Source organism: Prionailurus viverrinus, chromosome B2 (assembly GCF_022837055.1).
Source record: "Prionailurus viverrinus isolate Anna chromosome B2, UM_Priviv_1.0, whole genome shotgun sequence".
Lineage (NCBI taxonomy): Eukaryota > Metazoa > Chordata > Mammalia > Carnivora > Felidae > Prionailurus > Prionailurus viverrinus.
In genome coordinates this window covers 43,099,678-43,121,307 of record NC_062565.1, presented here as the reverse complement: position 1 = coordinate 43,121,307, position 21,630 = coordinate 43,099,678, and the positions used below count along the sequence as shown (strand labels likewise).

Sequence of the window (21,630 nt, the reverse complement as noted above, 5' to 3'; positions counted from 1 at the left end):
TGGTCATGCAGGGAAACAGCTTTGGAGGGGCACCTGCTGGGGCAGGCATGTTGGGTGGCGTGGATCTGCAGGGGAACACTGGTGCGGTGGAAGCAGTGCTAGCAAGGCAGATGGAAGGCTTCAGAACTGGCTCCCCTAGAACTCTTGCCTGCTGGGTAACAAAATTGGTGCCTGCCAGTACTTCCATTCCTGTAGAAAGTTTCTGTAGATCCTTGTCTCTCTGGCACATGCCCTAAAATTACTCAATAAAATCTTTATCTATAACTAGGTGTTTTCAAAGTGAAGCTTCTGTGCTGCACCTCTTATCAAGTGATATAATGAGCTGGTCCATTAAGAGCCAGCTCTTATTAATATAGACTATTTCCTATATCCCTCCATCTCTTCTAGAGGTAAGCCTTGATAATTTTCAAAGTTCTTGGAGTTAAGCCCAACTGATTCTCAAAGCCGCCTCATTGTGACTGCTCTCAAGGTAGGGAGTCCCTGGTGTGGGGCTTGTTCGTCTCCCTCCTCTGAGCCTGTGACATCTATATTATTTGTTGGTTACCACAGTAGGGGTTTACTTTCCTACCATATTTCTGCTCTTCCTACCTTTCTTGATGTGGTTTTCTTGTTATGTCTTCACCTGCAGAAGATTTGTTCTTCCAGTATTCATGTTGTTTTAGATTTGCATTTGCTTGTATTTGTTTCCTTGGCGTGTCTGCGGAGGTGATGAGCTCGGGACCCTCCTACTCCACCATCTTGCCCTGCTCCCTCTAATTGATTTTTGGTTGTCTTTGGGCAGATGGCTTAACCTATTGGAGACACGGATTTCATGTTGAGTTGGAGTAGAGAAGAGCATAGGTTTTTCAGTCTCGTGATTACAGGATTTTGTGAAATACCAGATGTCCTTGATTCTAGTATATGTGTTTTAACTTTCTGAAGGTAGGATGTCTTTTAAATTGATAAGTATATTGAAAGTTACAGTCTTTCTGTTTTTTCTGAGGTAACTGTCATTAATCTGATTTCTTGTAATCAGTAGCGTCTCATATTAAAGGAGAAATGGCTATTATCTATTTAAGTGGCATGTATATAAAAGTAATAATAAGTCTCAAAGTATAATTGGAGATTTTCACATTTGCATGCACTTATATATTTTCTGTGGTGTTTATATCAAACACTTTTATTTTTTTTTATTTTTTTATTTTTTTTTCAACTTTTATTTATTTTTGGGACAGAGAGAGACAGAGCATGAGCAGGGGAGGGGCAGAGAGAGAGGGAGACACAGAATTGGAAACAGGCTCCAGGCTCTGAGCCATCAGCCCAGAGCCTGATGAGGGGCTCGAACTCACAGACCGTGAGATCGTGACCTGGCTGAAGTCGGACGCTTAACCGACTGCGCCACCCAGGCGCCCCTATATCAAACACTTTTAAAAAATTAGCTATTAACAAAATATAAACTTGAAACATGTATTTCATGGATCTATGTAATATCTGAATTATGACTTAGAAATTAATATGGTAGAAAAAATAGAAGAAATAGACTTGCTTGTGAACTTTGAATCTAATTTGAACTTTGCAACTAACTTATTTTGCTGTGTTGACCAACTTGATTAACTTTTCTGTTAATTGTCTTGATGAGAATTAAAATACATACTCTTTAATTCTAAGACTTAAATATTACTATAAAGCTTTTCAAAGATCGTATGTTTTCAAGACCTTGGAAAACTTTAAAGTCTTACACAAAGGCCTGATTTTGGTTCTCTTTGGAACTCTTTTTCCCTTAAAAGATGGTTTAACTGTAGTTTTTATTTTCATAGTGAAAAAAAGAATACTGCCATACCTGAAATGACACTGAGTTTCCTTTTTCATTAATATCCTTTATGGAAGCTGATGAAAAAGATAATGAAACATGTTCGGGTGTTAATTATTTTCAAACTGATAGTGGAAATTTTAATTTTGAGATAATAGCGTCATATGCAGTTTTAAGATATAATAGAGATCCTTTACCCATTTAGTCTAAATAGTAATGTTTTGTTGCAAAACTGTAGTTCAATATCACAATGAGGATATTGACATTAATACGATCAAAGTCCAAAACCTTTCATTTACCGTAAATTTCCTCCAGTAACCCTTTTATAGGCACACCCAAGTCTCTCCTCCCTCTTACCCTGGCGAATGTTAATATCTCTTCCATTTCTACAATTTTTTCAACTCAAGAATTTTATATAAATGGAAGCATACAATATGTGACCTTTATGATTGTTCTTTTTCCCTCACCATAATTTTCTGAGTTGTTGCATGTATCAATAGTTTCTTCTAGTTTCTTCCTTTTTATTGTGGAGAATATTTCACTTTGCCTAAATTAATGTAATCATTCATCCGTTGAAAAACATCTGGGATGCTCCTAGTTTGGGGCTGTTATATATAAACTTACAGTGAACATTGTTGTACAGATTTTATTGCATGTGATTGTAAGTTTTCATTTTCTCTTAGATAAATGCTGAAAAGTGGATTGTTGGTCACGTGATAACCACATGATCAATTTTTGTTTTGTTTTTATTTGAAAACAATTATTGTATTTTATTTTGATTTCAGTATAGTTAACATAGTGTTACATTAGTTTCAGATGAACAGTATAGTGATTCAGCAATTCCATCCGTTGCTTGGTGGTCATTAAGACAAGTGTGTGCTCCTTAATCTCCATCACCTATTTTACCCACTCCCCCCACCCATCTCCTCTCTGGGAACCATGAGTTTATTCTTCATACTTAAGAGTCCATTTTTGGCTTGTCTCTCCCTTTCTTTGTTTATTTGTTTTGTTTCTTAAATTCTACATATGAATGAAATCATATGGTATTTGTCTTTCTCTGATTGATTTCTTCACTCATCATTTTACCCCTTAAATCCATCCATGTTGGTGCAAATGGCAAAATTTCATTCTTTTCTTTATGGCTGAGTAATTTGCTATATCTCCAACACACACACAACCACACAAACACACACACACTGCACATCTTCTTTATCCATTCATCTATCAGTGGACACTTGGTTGCTTCCATAATTTGGCTATTGTAAATAATGCTGAAATAAACATAAGGGATGCATATATCCCTTAGTATTAGTGATTTTGTATTATTACTGGGTAAATACTCAATAGTGTGATTGCTGGATTATAAGGTAATTCTGTTTTTAATTTTTTGAGGAACCTCCATACTGTCTTCCACAGTGGCTGTAGCTTGTCTTTTCATCTTCTTAATAAGGTCATTTGCACAAGAAAGTATTTAATTTTTGAATGAGGTCATTTTATCAGTTTTTCCTTGTATGGATTATGCTTGTGGTGTGAAGTCTATGAATTCTTTGACTAGCTCTAGTTTTTTCTCCTATATTTATTTTTTTAAATGTTTAATAGTTTTAGTTTTACATTAAGGTCCATTACCTGTTTTGAGTTCATTTCTGTATAAGTTTGAGATTTTGTATCAGGTTTGTTTGTTTTTTTGCCGATGGATCCTCAATTACTCTAACATTATTTGTTGGAAAAGCTCCTCCTCCATTGGATTGCATTTGCAAATTTGTCAAAAAAATTTGTAGGCATATTTTGTGTGTATGCTTCTGGGTTTATGTTCTCTCCCATTGATCTATATGTGTATTTCTTTGCCAGTATCATATTGTTTTAATTAATATAGTAGACCTTAAGATCAGCAAGGTGGATTTTTTTCCACTTTATTTTATTTTTTTAAGTTTATTTATTTTGAGAGAGAGAGAGAGAGTGCTCAGGTGGGGAAAGGGCAGAGAGAGAGAGGGAAAGAATCCCAAACAGGCCATGCACTTTCAGCACAGAGCCTAGCACAGGGCTCCATCTAAAGAACCATGAGATTATGACCTGAGCCGAGATCAAGAGTTGGATGCTCAACTGACTGAGCCACCCAGGTGCACCCCCCCCCCCCACTTTATTATTTTTTAATATTGTTTATTCTAGGGATTTTCTTTTCTAAATAAATTTGGGAATTAGTTTGTATGTCTACAAATAACATTGGTGGGAGTTTGATAGAAATTGCATTGAACCTGTAGATCAAATGGGGAGAACTGAAACCTTTACTATGTTGAGTCTTACAATCCATGAAAATGTGTGCTTCTCCGTTTCATTTGAGTATTCTTTGATTTCTTTCATCAGCATTTTCTAATTTTAAGCATATAGATCTTTACCTGCTTTGTAAACCTTATACTTAAGTAGTTCATTTTCTTTGTGTGATTGTAAATAATATTTTAATTTTGATTTCTACACATTGCTTGTTGGTGTATAAGAATTTAATTCTTGTATGTTCATTTTTTTTTTTAATTTATTTTGAAAGGGAGAGCGAGAGAGAGCCCCATGCGCGCATGCACAGATGAGGGAGGGGCAGAGGTTGAGGGAGGGAGAGAATTCCAAGCAGGCCACACTATCAGGGCAGAGTCCAGTGTGGGGCTCAGTCTCATGAACTGAGAGATCATGACCTGAGCCAAGATCGGGAGTTGAACACTTAACTGAATCAGTCACCCAGGTGCCCTTTGTGTGTTCATTTTGTATTCTGTGACCTTGCTGAACTACTGACTGAATAGTTCTGGGAGGGGATTTTTGGTAGATTTCTTGGGATTTTCTACATAGAGAATCACTTATCTGTAAAAAGGGATACTTTAATTTAACCCTTTCCTGTTTGTATTTCTTTTCTTTATTTTTTGTGTTTTATTGCAGTGGCCAGAACTAGTACCGTGTTGAATAGGAGTGGTGAGAGTAGACATCTTTGCCCTGTTCCCGATCTTAGGAGGAAAGAATTTGCTCACAGTTGTTGTCATGAAATGATGTTGGATTATGTCTGATTCTTTGACTGCATCACATTACATGATCCTATGATTTCTCTTCTGTAGTTCATTGATATATTGGATTATATTTACAAGTATTGAACCAGCCTTGTTTACATGGAATTAATTCCCCTGGTCATTGTGTATAATTTTCTGTATTTCTGGCTAATATCTTAATGTGAGTTTTTGCATCTCTATTTATGAGAGATATTGGTCTGTAGTTTCCCCCTTTTTTGTAGTGTGTTTTCATTTTGTTATGCTCTGGTCTCCTTGTACTATTCTTTGTTTTGGTATCAGAGTAACACTAGTCATAAAATCAGTTGGCAAGTTTTTTCTTTTCTTCAGTTTGCTGGAATCGATTGTATAAAATTAGTGTTCATTCTGTAGTACATGTTTGGTAGAAATCTTCTGTGGAGCCATCTGGGTCTGAAGATTTCTTCTATCATTTTCACTCAAGCATTGAGTCCATCTAGTGAGTTTATTTTGGTTATTATATTTTTCAGTTCTATAATTTCTGCTTGGTTATTTTAAGACTTACTGATTTGTTTTTAAAAGATTTTTAATAGCTGGTGGAAGCATGTGTGATAGATGCTTTAAAATCCTTATTAGACAATTCTAGCATTTCATTCATCTTGGGTTTGACATTTGGTGGTGGTTGTTTCTCACTAATGTTGTGCTTTCCTGGTTCTTGGTATAGTAGTGTTTTGTTTATCTGTTTTGGTTTTTTTATTGCGTTCTGGATATTATGAGACTCTAGATCCTTTTAAAGATTTTTGGGTTTTTTTAATCAGCTAGCCGCCTCTACCCCTGTTGAAGTATAGAGGGCTGGGTGTGTAGGCTCAGATACCCACTAGGCCCCTCTCCACCTTCAACAATACGTCAAGACTAGTACAGCAAAAGTAGCACAGTGACTCCTACTGCCTTGATGTAGGTGGAAAGATTGGATATCCTCCATCCTCTCTTGGGGGATTTGGGTTGTAATTTCAGCTTCATGCTGAGCCTGCTGCTACCAGGGGAATGATAATGGGAGTAGAGTGACATCTTGCTCTGTATCACACTACCTCCCTTGGCATCATTAAGGCAGAGTAAGTTTGGTACTCTGCCTCCCCCTGGGCCCTGCTGACACCAGGAGTGTGGGGCATTGGGAGTATCGATTACCTCTGCCTGGCATTGCTCTGTAGGTGTGGAGATTCAGGTCCCCCCTTGGCCTTAGGGATGCTAAAGAAAGGGGGGTAGCGGAGTGGGGGCTAATTCCCACTTCTGCCTTGGTTGAGCTCATTGATTTTGCACGAGTGCTGAGTATCTCTGCTTCACATTGCCTTCTTAGTAAATCTCATTACTGTTGAGTAGGGGTGGAGGCTCAACTTTCTGCTGTAGGCTGCAGATGCTACTCTGTTGTGGGAAAGGCAGCTGAGGAGAATGAGCAGCAAAGGGTAATGGAAGATGATCTCCTCCTTTTGCTCACTGACAGTATCCCATCAGAGGAGTTGGATCACCTGCTGGTTCTCCCTGGTGGGGAGTGGAAGATCAACCTCCAAGCTGCCTCATTTGCTACCTGTGGGTGAATTGGGTTGTCTGTTTATGTGTGTGCAGGGGTGAGGTAAGGTGGGGATTTTGGGGTAGAAATGTAACTCCTCATTTGGCCCGCTTGAAGAGGAGAGGGAGGTTTTTCCATTGATGATACGCTGGAGTAGGGTGAGTATTGCCAAAAATGTTTTCTGTTTCACTCTTTTCCTTGCCTTTCATTAGCAGGGCACAGGGTTTTCTTGGAGCTTTTCTTGGTCTCTGCCTGATGGTTGTTCCACACGGAGTCTTCTGCAGTACCCTGTCTGGCATATATGGGAAGCAATGGCACTGGCTGTCATGCCGTGTCTCAGGTTGTGAGTTCCCTAAGTCTCCAGCCTTCTTTCAGAAACTTCCTATGCTTCTCTGTTGTGTTATATCTAGGGTTTTTTAGTTGTGAGAGAAAACGGCCTGGGAGCTATGAGGCTTTCCATCTTGCCAAAACGAGACGTCTCTCAAGATACTGTTTTTGTTAACATGAAAGCACTTGAAAATAAAATTAAATACCTTGTTACAATGGAGTATTACTTAGTGAAAATTTCCCCCCTGAAGATTTTCATTGATTTCTACATTGAATTGATTCATTACCAGTCTTTTCTCTTTCTAGAATCACGTAATTATTTTCTTATAAAACAAGGAGTGTCTATGACCCTTTTTATTATAGTAAAATACATATGTATCACATAAAATTTGCCACTTTAACCATTTTTAAGTGTACAGTTTGGTGGCATTAATTATATTGCCAGTGTCATGTAACCATCACCATTCTGTTTCCAGCATTTTGTTGCTGTTGTTGTTAATTAACACACTTTGTTATGTTTTTAGCTGTTTTCGGTTTATAGAAAAATGAGTGGAAACTACAGAAAGTGCACATGTACCTTTTCCTTTCCTTTCTCCTGTTATTGGTATTTTGCATTAGTGTGTTAACCTTGTTACATTGATGAGCTATATACATTCTATGGGTTTTGACAAATATACGGCATCTGCCCACCAGTGAAGTGTCATATGGAGTAGTTTCACTGCCCTAAAAAATCCCCTGTGCTCTACCTGTTCATCCTTCCTCCTTCCCTCTCTCGTTGTTTCTAGCAACCACCTATCTTTTTACTCTGCCTAATTCAGTATTATAAAATATCCGTATTTTTCTAAAGTTAGTTCATCAAAACATTTGGAAAATAAATTGTTTCAGGATATTAGAAAGGCACAATGTAAAAACCATTTTTATAATTTTTCTAAATGTCCATTTTAGATAGAGCCTATCACTATAAGCTATTCATATGTTCTTTTAGAGTATTTTGCAAAGGTGCTGTTTTGATTTATAGCTCGTGAAAGTGAAGCCGTTTTAAGGAGTTATCATTTCACACCATTCTGGCAGTTGATGTTCATGTTCATTTCTGCTTATTCATCTCTTTTTGTATGCCAAGTGATTCTTAAGATGCTAACGGTCTGTGTCTTCTTAGACTTGGAGCGTATATTATAGATTAGCAAGACAGGAGTCAGACTTTTTGAGATAATGTATTTAAATACCCTTATTATATAGAAGGAACTAAGTTCCAGAGATGTAAAAAGTTAACTTCTTGTTCTGTTTAGAGAAAAGCAATACCTCACATGTATTAAACTCTTACTTTGTAACTGTAACATGTCTTCATATATTTTGTGTATTGATAAACCTGAGCAAAGAGAAATGGGTAACCTTGCCCATGATCACTCAGGAAGTTCATGGCAGAACCCAGATTAAAACTCTCAGCCACTGTCCCAGTACCTCAGCAAACAAGGACTGCACCTTGAAGCTCTTCCAGACTTCACTTTTTGATGTTGAAGCCAAGTTGCTGATCTAGAATGAAGGCTCAGAATCTAGTGGGCCCAATTTATCCCTTGATCCAAGAAGTACCCAGTTCAGATCCCCATTTCAGCCATTGGAGTCATGGTATGATAAGTAAAGTGTATGGGTATGCAGGGCTCAAAGATAAAAGTGCAGAAGGCAGTGGGGGGAGGAGAAGGATAAAGTAGGTAGTGACGGTGCAATATGATTAATGCTATGATTGAAGTAATTTTTAGGTATACAAGGTGGTACATCAGAGGTATCTTCCCCCCAAAAAGAGACAACTAAGCTGAATTTTGCTTAGGGGTGTTAATGGTTCGGAAGCACCTACCTCTAGGACTTTCGAATTATATTTGTGGCCCTTTCTGGCTCTATGCTGACAGAAGTTTTTCCCAACCTACTAAGATTCCAGGCCCCAAATGAGAAAGTATGTTTTACAGTTGTTGGAACCAAGAAAAAGAATCAAAATTCCATATGTACTACAGGTGAGCGATGTCTGACTGACATTTAATGAAAAATAGCTTTTTTTTTCTTTTTTTTTTGGTAGTGAGAACTCAGCTTTGCAATCAGGTAGAATTGATTCATTTGAATCTGGGTCCGACAGTTATGAGGTCACAGATAAAGGAGATAACCTCTGGAAAGCAGGGTACTGTACTGTTTTGTACCTTGAACGAGATCACGCTTCTGAAGATCTTAGCACAGTACCTGGCTAAGTACTGAGTACTACATTAGCTACTTCATTAGTTGGTGAGTCTTACCTTAATTGCGTTTGTAAGTATAAAAATATCATGTTAATACATCTGACTTTGGTGCCAAATTTGTGCTTAAAATAGTTGAAAAATGTTTTATTTAAGTTTATGTAGACTTGCAAAATAATATTTCCAGTGGTAACCATAAATTTAAACACATGTGAAAAAAGGAGAATTAAGAGGAGTCCTATTTTTGTAAGTAGATATTAAATAATGTTTTGCTAAGAAAACCACAAAGAATTTACCCAGAGAATTCTTCATTGTGTGGCATGAGGATGTTTTACTATTTGTTTCTGTGTACCCTGTCCAGTCCGTGGAAATCTGTATGCTTTGTGTTCATCGCACCATTGGGCCATGGAGTTTTTGATAAAGAAATTTCTTGTTTCATTAATATTTTTAGAGTGCTTCTTTTATCTTTGTTGAAGAATTGCCAGTACAGTTGCTCAGCTACTAATTTTTTTTTTTTTAATGTCTTCAGACTTTTTTCTCTTTCTTGGAATAGGTTGGATCCATTATGAATCATAAGAAAGTTGTGATCCCTGGCTTCAAGGAGATTAAAATATAAGATGAAGAATAATGATACAAATACATACAGGGTGACTTAAGGACAATATTTTACACATAATAAAAACAAGAAAATAGATAACCATTTCTGTTGGATTCCATATCAACAAGTTTTAAAAAGCAAGTGGAATTTTTGTGAATGCCTTAGCAGGAGCAGTTGATTTCAGAGAGTTGTCTACATTTTTTAACAGCTCGGTATTGGTTTTACATTAGATTGTGATCTTACTTTTATCAGTCTTGAAGTGATTCACTGTTCAAGTCGGGGGCACTGGTTTGAAAGGTCCTCTTCAGTTATAAGCCGTAAAAATGCCATGGTGGTTTGGGGTTTTGATTAAAAATAGAGTGTGCTGATTTCTGTGTAGGTGTGCTTACCATATTTGTTTACATTTGTTCAGTGTTGGTATTGCTTTTATTTCTAGCAAATATTTCTTAAGTGTATTTTTGTCCTGTTTGTGTTGTAAGACAGAAACAGCAAAACTAAAGGTGTAAATTCATAACACATTTTATAACATGTTAAATAAGGTATTCATTTTAGCAAATAACATCAGAGAAGTTGCCTTTTTTTCTGTACTTTAGAGCCCTAAGATTAATTAAAATTTGTTAGTTTTCATGATCTGAAAGCTGATGTTTCAAATTAATACAGGTGTAGAAAATGAATACGTTTCAGAAATTTAAGCAGTTATTGTATACATAAACTGTCTTGCTGGAGATCTCAGTATTCAGGATTCATAATCAGGCCATTCACATGTGAGCAGAGTGGGCTTATTTGGGTACCTTTGAGATTTGAAGCAAATCTGTAAGACCCTATTATTGATAGTCTTTATTGGCTAGAGACAGAGGCTTTTATAGATTCACTTCGAAATACAAGTTAAAAAACACCAGCAGCTAATATTTATGTAATACTATACTATTTTTAGAGCCATGTGGACACAGGATGTCCTCTTGATCCTACCCCCAATTTGATGAAGGGCTGTTACTATCTTAGAGAGCTTAATTGGCTTACCCATGATCATAGCACCTAGTAAGTCACACCCCAAGATGTAAGATTCTAGATTCCATGTACTTGCCTATATTCCCCAAGGAAATGTCTTGACTTTAAAATTAATCTTAATAAATATTGGACTCATGAGATCTTAGAATTGTTTTGTATGATCTTCTGTTGAATTTTGGAAAAAAAAAAAATCAGCATAAGTTAAAGCAGCATTCTTAGGTCACCGGTCAGAAATGACAACTATAGAGGTGCTATAAATTGTTAGGCCCTATGAAAATGAAAGTAATTGTAGGATCCAAGTTAAGTCAAAGACAATTACCTTCACATTCTGAACACAGAACCAAGTGAGAAGTCCAGGTCAGAGTTTTAAAATAAAATAAAATAAAAACAAATGAAAACTTACCAGAACACCAGTTTTCCTTGTAGTGTTTTAGTACACCTTTTTAAGGTAGTGATGATGTATTAATATCCCCTTTAAAGATTATGATAAACTGCACAGATGTACTTCAGTTCCCTTAAACACGGTTTCCTTTTCCTGAACTCATTTCGCCTACAAAGGATTTGTGGACTTAGTCAACAGTCAATGAACGTAAACATTTCATTTGACTGGAAAGGGCAGAAGGGTTTTTCTGTAGAGAAGAGAAGGGAATTGCTCTACATATGGAGACTGAGGAAAATTTCATACGCTGTGATTTTGTTCTCATCCAAAAACATTTAAGGAAACACAGAGTACTTCCTGACATCCTTTGTTACCATTAATTCAACAAGGCTCACAATTGTACCCAGTGTAGGACTACTTCTACAGAATTGTCCAAAATGCTATTTTTCTTCTTCCATCCATCTCAGGAACCTTAATTCCATCTAACTAATACAAGTATTGCCAGTATGTCCTTTAAAAAACTAAATTTCCTGGGGCGCCTGGGTGGCGCAGTCGGTTAAGTGTCCGACTTCAGCCAGGTCACGATCTCGCGGTCTGTGAGTTCGAGCCCCGCGTCGGGCTCTGGGCTGATGGCTCAGAGCCTGGAGCCTGTTTCCGATTCTGTGTCTCCCTCTCTCTCTGCCCCTCCCCTGTTCATGTTCTGTCTCTCTCTGTCCCAAAAATAAATAAAAAAATTGAAAAAAAAATTTTTTTAAAAACTAAATTTCCTACCTAGAAGTCTACCAGGAGCTGTTTTCCAAGCCATAGCCTTTCCTAAATGTAAGTGAGGCAACGGTTAACTTCCCGTGTTGAAAGCTAGGAGTGGGAAAGTAAGGTGCAGGGTCTGGTTTCCTGTTCCCACCTCCTGGGGTTCTGCCCTGTGGGTCTATTTGGAGTTGCCAGGCTCAAAGTCAGTAATTTCATGTCACATCTTCTTTATATACCGGCTTGTAGCTTAACCTTGTAAATTTAAAATAAATTCCATTGCAAGCAGCTTATCCTTTTTAACTGATGTTTGTTAACTTTTCATGTACTGCGACTACAGTTCTTCAATACTGGTAAGAGTCTTCTTTCCTTTAGAAGAGATTATAAACATATTATTGTTCCGGCAAGGAAATGATAAAGCTACATTTCACAGAATGGGTTTGTTAGAGTTAGAAAGAACCCAGAGAGAGAGAGAGAGAGAGAGAGAGAGAGAGAGAGAGAAAGAGAAAGAAAAAGAAAGAAAGAACGAACCCTAGATCACTGAGATCACTGATGAGGGAGCCATAGTGCAACAATCTGAAGAACTGGTCCACAGGGTCCTGTTTCCTCGGATCATTTGATTGGATGGTGGTGGTTCACGTGCATGGCGCATTTCTATAAAGCTTCTAATCAACATTAACAGTAAAGAACTACTGAAGCTCAGCATCTTAACTGTTTCAAGGATGGTTTGCCCAGAGACTGCTGGTGGTATAGCCCAGAACAGATTCTGGTCTCCCACCTTAAATCCCATGCTCTCCCCCCCCCCCCGCCACTTTATCTAAAGCACTAATTTGCATATTTACACTAACAGTGGAAAACCCTCTTTTCTCACTTGTTTCAAACATGTGAGATTGTGGTTGTGTGAAATGTTTAAAGACTCTGGTTCCAGTATTGTACGTAATTTCAAGATATGGACAGAATATAGTAATGTTCTTTACCTCTGAGCCCTGTTTGACATGGTTCTTTAGTACAAGCACTCAGTAAATGCTTATAAAATGAGTAATTCTGATCTGGAGTAATGTAGCCTTTAGTGCCACATATGTTTGGTTCATGGCCAATATTGTTGGTTCAGTAATATTTACTGAATAAAAGTCAATCTTCAGGGAGTCTTTTTAAAATTTTAAGGTTTCCACATAATTTCTGTATAATTTACAATAAATTTTATTATTTAGAATGATTTTCTAGAATATTTTTTTTTTGTTTTATGTTAACAATAGCATAGTAGTAAAATAGATCCTATTTGGGTAATACAAAGAGTAATGGACTTAATATGAGACCAAATTACATCAGTATGTTGGCTTGAATTTTCCTCCATCTATAAATGAATTAGTCTAGATTTCAACTCTAATATTATATAAATATATCCTATTCACTCTGTTTCTATATATAAAAATATTTCTTACCGTCTCTCTGGAGAACGCTAATACAATCTTTATATATCTTTTTTATAAAACGTGTAATGTAAATGATGGTAATACTAAGCCCTTTGAAGAAATGAAATAGGAGATGAGGGCTTAGTGATGCAAGGTGCCATTTCAGAAGGAGTAGGCAGAGAAGGCCTTTCTGTCCCAGTAACTCAACTGAAAATGATCCAAATGTTCATCACGTGGCAAATGAATAAACAACTTCTGTTACATGTATACAATGGAATACTAGCCAGTAATAAATAGGAACACATAATTGATACACATAGCAACATGAATATATCTCAAAGCATTATACCCACATGACATAACTCAAAACTCAGCCAGAAAAGAATACAGTATGTGATTCCATTATTATGACATTCTGGAAAAGGCAAAACTAGGAATAGAGAACAGATCAGTGGTTGGCAGAGTTGGGGGGACAGGAGTGTCTATAAATGGCTCAGAGAAACTTTGGGAGTGATGGACATGATCTCAATCTTGATTGTGGTTGTATTTACACATCTGTATTCATTTGTCAGAACTCAAACATACCTTCAAAAAAGGTGAATTTTACTGTATGGAAATTATACCTCACTAAATCTGGCTCAGAACAATTCTTTGTAAAGTACTTAATATGAAGTAAACTAGATACCCATTGAAGATACACTACTTCTGTTATAGCTTTCTATCATCTTTGGGGATAGAAATACCTCTCTTCCAGTTTGACAAGCATGGGGCTAGGAAGAAATTTAGATAGCTAATTATGAGAGTTAACTTATGAACAGTTTCAGCTCTAAAGAAGTGTTCCCTAGCATAAATTATAGAAGTTACAGAAAGCAATGGTTTCTTGAGGAACACAAGTAAACAGTGCTCTAGTTACAAACAAAAATCAAAAGATACTAATACTGTGATCACAGATAGAGTTTCATATGGTGTGTGAAGTGAACTTTAACTGCCAGTGTCAGAATCAAAACCTGAGTCAAGCTATTGCCATGTTTCATCAAAAGTTCGGTAAATATTTCTCTCCATGTTTTCATCATCTTCTTAATTTTCCTTATTCCAGCCAGAAAGGAAAAAAATCAGCCAAAATCACCAGTCTCTTCCTTCCTCAGATTTTTAATTGAATGCCAACATCCCTCAAGTAATAAATGTTGACTCCAACCAGAAGATGCAAGTGGACCAAGACCTTAAAAATATAAGCAGCTAATTTAGCACATGAGCAAATACAGAAAAGGTCAGGAGAAAAGATCCACCAAGCCTCCCTCCTACCCCTTTTATAATAAAGGCCACACTACTAACATGGACCCTTAAATAGTTTCTTAACATAAATGCATCCCAGTCACTCCAACAGAGTTACAGCGTTCTAGCAACTTCACAGGCAAGACAAATCCTTAGTTATCATTTAGTAAGCTCATTAAGAACAGGAGAGCCAGATGTAACAAGAGCCAAGAGAAATTCCAAGAGAATGTCCAACTTTGGTATACTTGCAACAGATACTTTTGCCATCCCTCCTTGTTCTCGCCCTAGTATTAGGTTCAGGTAAAAGAAAAGTAATGACTTTGGCTAGCTTGGTTTTTATATTGCATACAACTCCTGTCCATTCAAAGCTTTTAACTCACTTGGAGAATCTTGTCTAGGAGCAATCTTAAACGCTATAGTTATATCTTCTCAGAGATCCTAAGGAACTCGTGGCACTTCAAATTTCGGGCTGTTTTTTTTTTTAACCATTTGGTTACCCTATTGGGTAAAAACCCAGGAATGGAATTGCTTGGTTGCATTGTGTTTAACTGTATAAGAAAAATTGCCAACATGTTTTCTAAAGTGGTTATACAACTTTACTTCTTGACTAGCAATGCATAAGATTCCTGGTTACTTCACATCCTTGGCAATGCTTATTATTGTGCCTTTTAAGTTGTAGCTATTTTAGTGGGTATGTAACGGTATGGAAGTGTGGTTTTAATTTGTATCTGCCTAATGGCAAATGAGATGACACATCGTTTCATGTGCTTATGAGTCATTTCAGTATATTCTTTGGTGAAGTACCTGTTCAAATCCTTTGCTCAGTTTTTACTGCTTTTCTGTTTTGTTTTGTGTGTTGCTTTTTTGGTCTTTTTACCATTGAGTTGTAAAATTCCTTTATATATAAATCTTTAGTAGGTATGTGGTTTACGAGTATTTTCCCTCTGTATATGACTTATTCTCCTTCTGGCATTCTAATTTAATGTATGTTAAGCCATGTTTTTTATTGAGGTAAAATTGGTCTATAACATTATATTAGTTTCAGGTATAAACATTGTAATTATTATATGTATTTGTATATACAATGAAGTGATTACCACGGTGAGTCTAGTTGCCATCTGTCAAAGTGGCCCCTTTTACCTTTTTTGCCCACCTGTCAACCTCTTTCCCCTCTGATAACCACCAGTCTATTGGTTTTGTTTGTTTTGTTTTTTGATTCCACATACAAATGAAATCACATGGTATTTGTTTCTCTGCCTGATTTATTTTACTTAGCATAGCGTTCTCAAGATCCATCCATATTGTCACAAATGGCAAGATTTCCTTCATTTTTATGGCTGAATAGTATTTTTAATTTCTTTTGTTGTTATTTTTAATGCATATTTATTATTCTGAGAGAGCATGAGTAGGAGAGGGGCAGGGAGAGAAGGAGAAGCAGAATCCAAAGCAGGCTCTAGACTCTGAGCTGTCAGCACAGAGCCCGACACAGGGCTCGAACTCACGGACCATGAGATCATGACCTGAGCTGAAGTCAGACGCTTAATTGACTGAGCCACCCAGGCACCCCTAAATAGTATTCTTTTTATCCTTTCATCCGTTGATGGACAAAAGTTGTTTCCATATCTTGGCTAGTTCAGTAATGCTACACTTGTCATAGGGGAGCATACACTGTATTTCAAATTAGTGTTTTCATTTTCTTTGGATAAATACCCAGAAGTGGAATAACTGGATCATATGGTAGATCTAGGTTTAATTTTTTGAAGAACCTCCATATTGTTTTCCATTGTGGCTGCACCAATTTACCTTCCCACCAACAATGTGATGGATGGTCCCCTTTTCTCAACATCCTCGCCAGCACTTGTTATCTTTTGTCTTTTTTATAATAACCATTATAACAGGTGTGAGCTGATACCTCATTATAATTCTGATTTGCATTTCCCTGATAATTAATGATGTTGAGCATCTTTTCATGGGCCTGTCGGCCATCTTTACGTCTTCTTTGGAAAAATGTGTCTTTAGATCCCCTGCCCATGTTTCAGTTGGATTGTTTGTTTTCTTGCTCCTGAGTTGTTTGAGGTTTTTTATACATTTTGGGTATAGTTACTATCAAATATATGATTTGCAAATATTTTCTCAGTGGGTTTTTCAGCAGGTCGCCTTTTTATTTTGTTGCTGGTTTCCTGGGCTGTGCTGAAGCTTTTAGTTGGTTTAGTCCTAGGTGTTTATTTTTGCTTTTTTTTTTTTTTTTTGCCTCTGCAATATCGGAATTGAGATTTAAACCACATACAACTGGCCCTTGTGTAGGGGCTTCTTGCACTACATGGCTCTGTCCCCTAGTCTTCCTCTTCTGGTCACCTCTATAGGCGAGCTGAATGGAGAAGACAGATTGTCATCCTGTCATACCTCAGCTGGGAATGCATTATCTCTAGCACTAATTTTTTGCCCCTCTGCACATGTCTATGCATGATCGGAAATACTGCAAATATTGATTTGGGGATCACACATAAATTTTAGTGAGTAGGTGAATTCACAAATAAGAAATTTGTGGACTATGAGGATCAACTGCATTAACTTTTCCATTTTCCCTAGTAGTTTGAGGTGGGTAGCTGAGTCCTAGCTAAGTGAGAAGTAAGTAAGAGTCTGCTGTAGGGCTTTTGCTTTTCCTAATAGGGGTGGCCAAGTGACTGGTGCTGCATTGCCTGTTTCTTTGGTTTGAGTGTTGATATGAGTTGGAAAGTGTGGCAGTCGTCCTCTGACTCTAGGCTGACGTGTGAGGATGAAAGGCACCACCGTTAAGGTGAAAAGATTGTGTTACTTGGTTGTGCCTGATGAACAGCGAAACCCATCCTAACAGCCACCTACCTAAAGTCCTTTTGTGTGAGAAAAATAACCCCCTGCGTATTTAAGCCACTGTAGGTTAAGCTTTCTATTACCTGGAACCAAATGCATTCTTAGTTGACAGTAATTCAGTTCTTACAGTTTTTATATTCAGTAGGTTTTCTTTTTCTTTTTTGAAACATGGGAACTTAACATAGTTATTGGTAGTTGCTTTTGCTCACCACTTGATGGATGTGATATTTATGTGCTGTATTAGGTAAAAGCTTATTTTAAATGGCTCTATTCATTGCCAGGTTTAGGTAATACATGTAAGTCAGGTGCAGTCTTTTAGTGCATGTTCTTCGATGATTACCACGAACAAAGCAATGAGGAGTGAAGTGAATTGTACCAACTTGAGCTTTGGCTTTGGTGACATTATTACTTTGAATCATTAGTAATGCGGAACAAAGCTTACTGTTTCCGCTTAGTCGATAGTTCACCCAGAGATATCGGAAATATAGGGACTAGTGGTCAAGAGTGCTGTACTGATACACAATCACCTCATCTCTCCCACTTCTCTTCCAATATAATTCTGTAATTTCATACGTCACAAAAAGACTTTGAACATCACTTGCTTCTGTATTCTCTCTCAGGTAAGTATCAGACTAAGAAAGGAATTGTCACATTACAACCTAAAGATCTGGAATGAAGACAGTCTTTGGAAAACACCCTAGCCTTTTAGTACCTGGATGGTCCCGTTAATCTTATGTTTAAGTGAGATCTCTTCTTCTACCCACACTTTCCCCTTATTTGATCTTCGTTCATTATAAACACTTCATTGTTCTTGTCATAAAATAATTTACATATCATTTATCACTATGAACAAGTGTCCTGATTCTCAGAGAATGAGCATCCAGGGACTGGGTTTGGGGTCTCTTCCTAGATTTGTTCTTTTTTTTTTAAATTTTTTTTAATGTTTATTTATTTTTGAGACAGAGAGAGAGCATGAACGGGGGAGGGTCAGAGAGAGGGAGACATAGAATTCGAAACAGGCTCCAGGCTCTGAGCTGTCAACACAGAGCCCGACGCGGGGCTCGACCTCACGGGCTGCGAGATCATGACCTGAGCCGGTTGGCCACTTAACCGACTAAGCCACCCAGGCGCCCCTAGATTTGTTCTTTGAGCTACCTGGGCAAGTCCTCAGATAGATCCTCAGGTAGTCTGTGAACATCTTCAGGTCAGGAATCATATCTTACTCATCTTTGTATCCTCAGCCTTTAGCACAGGGGTTTATAATAGGTAGTTCTGTACGCACTTGTTTTGTTGAATTGTCTTTTATTTGGATATAATGTCTCATTTTTCTAAAAAAAAGGGTCTCATTAAATTATAGGCAAGTCACATAATAGGGAGTTATTTTAGCAGATTACATGATCATTTGTAACTCTGTAGGACAAAGATCCTGCCTATTTTTGTATTGTTCAGAAAATGAAAAGTATCTATGCCCTTTAAAAGCAAACTATGCATAATTTGGCTATTGTTGAAAGCACTGCTATAAACATTGGGGTACATGTGCCCCTGTGAATCAGCAGTCCTGCATCCTTTGGATAAATTCCTAGTAGTGCTATTGCTGGGTCGATGGGAGGGGGGTGGTGGAGAGGGGAAAATGGGTGATGGGCATTGAGAAGGGCATTTGTTGGGATGAGCCCCGGGTGTTGTATGTAAGCAATGAATCACGGGAATCTACCCCCAAAACCAAGAGCACAGTGTATACATTGTATGTTAGCCAATTTGACAATAGATTATATTTAAAAAAAGAGAGATACAAATATATAATAACCATGCAACTCTATAAATATTGAAAAATAAAAACATATTCTATGAGTAAAATAAAAAAGCAAACTATGGCATTTCCTTTGTCAGTTTCATGATTTTTTTTTAAAAAAACATATTCGGAAGAGTTTTATGCATTCCTGTATGTTTCCATGGGATGTTGTGGTTGTTATACATGAAACTAGCATAACATTATGAGTCAACTATACTGAAATAAAAACAAAAATAAATAAGTCTTTATTCAGTACTTGCTGTGTTTTAAGGGACTGCCTGACATATAAAAGAAACAAAAGGCATAATCTTTAAACTTCTGGTCTTACAGCCCTACTGAGTGATAAAGACATTGAATTAAATTGTTGAGAAATAGTGCTGAAATAAAGTAATATAAAATAAAATGTCTACTTGTGTGACGCTGGGAAAAAAAAACAAAAACAAGAAAGAGTGTGATAGTGGGGTAAGTCTTGATTAATTGTTGATTGCCAGCCGTCATCACCAGTTGTGATCCAGTCACCAAGACAAACTTTGTGTGTGCTGTGAGTTAGCAGGTTTGGGGTAGAGAAGGAGGGTTAAAATCCAGCCAGCTATAATTCATACCTTCATGGAGCCCTGTCACTCAGGTATAGTGGCTCTTAGCAGAGATGGTACTTTGAAATGTGCTTCAAAAATGTGCCTTGGTAGGATCCCACTCATAGTTCATTGTAGAGAAGGGAGGAAGTAACAAGAGTTCAGACAGTGGAGAGATTTCTCTGGTGTCTGTCCTTTTAGAGACTTCTGTTCTAGAAAAGTATTGCCTTGTTACCGAAGTCATCTCCTGAAGGAGGTACAGTCAACCAAGAACTTACAAGGTGGCTGTGAACTAGGGTTCCTTTTTCTGTGGCCCAAGAATCACTTTCATTTTCTTTCTTTTTTTTTTTCTTTTTTTTTTATTATTATTATTTTTTTCAACGTTTATTTTTGGGACAGAGAGACAGAGCATGAACGGGGGAGGGGCAGAGAGAGAGGGAGACACAGAATCCGAAACAGGCTCCAGGCTCTGAGCCATCAGCCCAGAGCCTGACGCGGGGCTCAAACTCACGGACCGCGAGATCGTGACCTGGCTGAAGTCGGACGCTTAACCGACTGCGCCACCCAGGCGCCCCCCAAGAATCACTTTCATAACCAGCCCCAGGTAATGCTTCCTTTTGGCCACCATTATTTGTCAGTTAAACATTATCCTGTTTCAGAGACAAGAAAATTTGTGGACTGCTTGGAAGATTTCCTAGAAGAACCTTCTATCAAGACATAGAGTAAAGAACTTTTGGGTATCTAGATTTTTCCTTGTATAACAGAAGTATTACTCTCCTACAGATTACACTTTTTTGTTGTTTCTATGAGGAGTTTTACTGTATTAATTTTTTTATTGTACTTTAATTTCTTATTCTACTCTTATTTAAACATACAAATTTCAAAGATTTTTTTTTAATTTCAATTCAGTATTCATTTCAGGCACTTAGGAAACTCACCATAATTCACTTACATCTAAAAAATGTTTTTGCCAGCTAAAACAATATTTTTAGTTTCAGATTTTGCTATGCTTGCAGAATCTATGTGTGTTGTGATTCATTTTTATGGAAAATCTTTACATCTCTAGAGTTTAGACATAGTCCTTATACTTTTGGTCATCTAATTTTAGACTCATTTTCAAGAAAACGTTTGGTCATGCATTTAAAATGTTTTCTCTTCTACTCCGAAGCCCTGCTGTTTTGCTGCTCCTTTGACTACTTGTCATAGGCCTATCTTTTTGTAAAGTTATTTTTAACATTCCAGAAAGTTCTACCTACCTTGTTTGGAGACCTGCCTCATAGCAACAATTTTTCAAAGTAAATAATATAGTGAGTTTGTATCTTAACTGACAAGAACATAAATGAGTCACATCTCAGACTGCCAAGTGGCTGTTTAAGAAGCACACGTCGGTGTCCTTGTTAATGATCTTGGTTTTAACCATCTGAGAAGTACATGCCATTCTATATGATAGCCCTTATGATACCTACATTTCTAATGATGTTTCTTTTTTTTTTTTAACTTTTATTTATTTTTGAGACAGAGAGAGACAGAGCATGAACGGGGGAGGGTCAGAGAGAGGGAGACACAGAATCTGAAACAGGCTCCAGGCTCTGAGCTGTCAGCACAGAGCCCGACGCGGGGCTTGAACTCACGGACCGCAAGATCATGACCTGAGCCAAAGTCGGCTGCTTAACCGACTGAGCCACCCAGGCGCCCCTCCAATGATATTTCAAAGTCATTTAAAAAAAAAATGTTTATTTACTTTTGAGTGGGGGGAGGGGCAGAAAGAGGGAGACACAGAATCCAAAGCAGGCTCCAGGCTCTGGGCTGTCAGCACAGAGCCCGCATGGGCCTTAAACTCAGGAACTGCAAGATCTGACCTGAGCCGAAGTTGGGACGTTTAACTGACCGAGCCATGCAGGTGCCTTGATATTTTAAAGTTCTGTTTCATTTCTCTGGTGACTACAATATAGGCTAATCATTTGGACTCCATTTCTTTTGTTATTTTTGTGATGTTGGACCAACTATCTTGTCGTTCTTGTTGTTGTGTGCATGTATGTGTTTATAAACTGTGGCTTCTGATTTCTACTGTAAAGAAAAAAGGTGAGACTAATAATTGTCTTTTGAAAATT

The 21,630-nt window shown here is 37.4% G+C and overlaps 1 protein-coding gene and 1 long non-coding RNA gene across 5 annotated transcripts in view; both read left to right on the top strand.

Annotated features, from left to right (window-relative positions):
* SUPT3H (SPT3 homolog, SAGA and STAGA complex component) overlaps positions 1–21,630 on the top strand; it is a 540,862-nt gene that overhangs the window by 182,334 nt on the left and 336,898 nt on the right. The gene's annotated exons all lie outside the window — the stretch shown is intronic.
* Positions 2,995–20,638, top strand: LOC125165323 (uncharacterized). The gene is made up of 4 exons (XR_007152068.1): positions 2,995–3,156; positions 12,346–12,349; positions 15,599–15,611; positions 20,628–20,638. It is a non-coding gene; the product is annotated as an uncharacterized LOC125165323 (long non-coding RNA).